This window comes from Magnolia sinica, chromosome 5, assembly GCF_029962835.1.
Source record: "Magnolia sinica isolate HGM2019 chromosome 5, MsV1, whole genome shotgun sequence".
In the NCBI taxonomy this organism is placed as follows: domain Eukaryota; kingdom Viridiplantae; phylum Streptophyta; class Magnoliopsida; order Magnoliales; family Magnoliaceae; genus Magnolia; species Magnolia sinica.
Window position 1 is genome coordinate 94,917,848 of NC_080577.1, and position 2,570 is coordinate 94,920,417.

Consider the following 2,570-nt stretch of genomic DNA (forward strand, 5'->3'; position numbering starts at 1 on the left):
ACTCAATGTGACAGCAAGTTGACCCAACTGTACTTCCAGTTTGGCAATGGATTGCGCATTTGCATGTAAACTCTGCTGGTTAGCTAGTAAGGTATGTTGGGTGTCTTTTTAAAATTGAAGTGAACTCTGCATAAAAAGATTGAGTGTGTCCTCAAGAGATGGTTTCCTAGATTGTGGAGGCACTTGTTGATACTGTAAGAACTGCTGAGGTTGTTGACTGCCAACTTGGGAGTAAGGTTGCATAGGAGGATTTCCAGATGGTCCTCCTTGTTGTGGTCCTTTTGCCCAAGAGAAATTTGGATGTCTAGCCCACCCTGGGTTGTAGGTGTCTGAGTAAGGATCATTCCCAGGTCTCCGAAAGGTGTTCATAGCATGTACTTGTTCAGGGAGAAATTCTGGAAATGCTGAACTAGATGGACAAGACGGCGTAGGATGGGCGGGACTAGAACATGTGGCACATGACTCGACTTGAGTTGTTTGTGGAGGTCCATTATTTAACATTAAAGCATCCACTTTCTTTGTCAGGCTATCAATTTTGGCATAAAGATCTGGCGTGACTCCTACCTCATATATACCACCTTTCTTCTGTGGTTGGGGACTCCTTTCGCCTCTATTTGAGTAGTCCCATTGCTGGGAATTTTCACACAAGGTTTCAAAGAAATTCCACGCTTCAACATCACTTTTGGTCATGAATGACCCTCCACTGGTGGCGTCAACCATGCGACGGTTTTGGGGTGTCAGACCGTCATAGAAGTATTGAACCTGTTGCCACTTTTCAAAACCATGGTGTGGATATTTAAGAAGTAAATCCTTCCATCTTTCCCAACATTCATGAAAGTGCTCACCCTCTTTTTGTGTGAAATTTGTAATTTCTCTACGGAGAGCATTAGTTTTGTGAACAGGGAAGAATTTGTTTAAGAACTTCTTAGACAGTTGGTCCCATGTAGTGATAGACCCAACTCCTAGAGAATTCAACCATGCTTTCGCCTTATCCTTCAAAGAGAAAGGAAAAAGGCGCAAACGGATCGAATCGTCTGAAAAGTTTTGGAACTTAAAGGTGGAGCAAATGTCTAAGAATTCTTTCACATGATGATATGGATCCTCCTTATCTGAACCACAAAAGGAGGGCAACAATTGTATGACCCTGGGTTGAGTTCAAAGTGTGCTGCCGTGGTGGCAGGCAACACTATACATGAAGGCGCATTGAATTGGATAGGAGCTGAATAATCTCTAAGAGCTTTAGTTCCATTCTCTTCCACCATTTCAAATAGGATGTTTCTAAATCTTCTCCGAAAGGTTCTTTCTATTTCAGGATCAAAAGGTGCTAGTTCTATGTTCAGAGACCTACGTCCTAGCATAAACTATGTTATCAATATAAGAAAGAAAACTAAACTAAGATGCAACCTAAGATGAATAAAACTAAAGGAAAAAGTTATGAATTCCTAAAAACAAGAGAAAGCTATGTAAACGAGAATTGGAAGGAAGAACCCGAGAAAAGGAGATGATGAATGTCTGAAGATTTGAGAGCTCCTCCTGAAGATAATCTTATTTAGCAGCTTCCTTCCTCAATTCCTGTAAACATAAAAATAAAAAAAAAAAAAATTAAAAAAAAAAATTTCCCTAAAAAAAATCCTAAGCAACGGTTAATTTCTAAAAAAGAAAGTTTGTAATCTTAGAAATAAAAGCTAAGTTGGTTTCTAAAAAGGGAAAAAATTTCTAAAACTAGAAAATAGAAAGTTACTTGAAAGAAGAACCAGAATCTAGAATTAGAAAATAGGAAATTTCTAAGAATAAAAAAATAAAAAAAAATAATAAATAAAAAATAAATAAATAAAATAGCCTAGAAATAGAAACTTTCTAAAAAATAAAACCTTAATTCTAAAAATAGAAATTAGAAAAAAAATAGAAAATTTGGAAAGAGATTACCAAATTAGTAGTTTATGTCAGGTCCCTACAAAACAGGAAATAGGTTAGTTTCTAAAAAAATTTAACCTAAAGTTAGTAAAAAAAACCTAAGACTATGAATTATGATAAGAGAGAATCCTAAATCCAATTGGACCGAAACAGTCCCCGACAACGACGCCAAAAACTTGATGTTTTATTTAAACCAACCTGATTTAAATGATTTTAAACTCGCAAGTATACGAATCAGATGTAGATATGGTACGTATTACGAGATCGTTCCCACGAGGACTGATTGTCACAATTCAAAATTAAAGACTCTTCTTAACTAATCCAACAAATATTTGAGATAGTAATTGAGTAAACTAAATAAAAATCAATAGAAAAATAACCGAGAGCAACAGTGAGAAAAATTCAATCAAGGAGAAGACTAGGACTTTTGAATCCACCTCTAATTATCATAAACCTTGTTTTACCTGTTGATTCATCCTAATTCAGATTGATATCAAAATAAGTAGAGCGCACTCTATGTCCTTGGTCGGGCACACAGAATGTATAATTCCTTAAAGCATATGGATCACATCTTTCCATCCATGGTCAGGCATGGAGAGATGTAGATTCCTGTTTCTTCCTCTATAGGAACCTGTTCATGGTCAGACACAAGCACC

General features: G+C 36.5%; 1 non-coding gene across 1 annotated transcript; it reads left to right on the plus strand.

Moving 5' to 3' along the window:
* The first annotated feature begins 778 nt into the window (after positions 1-778).
* Positions 779-885, plus strand: LOC131247478 (small nucleolar RNA R71). Its single transcript, XR_009171770.1, has one exon. It is a non-coding gene; the product is annotated as a small nucleolar RNA R71 (small nucleolar RNA).
* Positions 886-2,570: the final 1,685 nt, after the last annotated feature.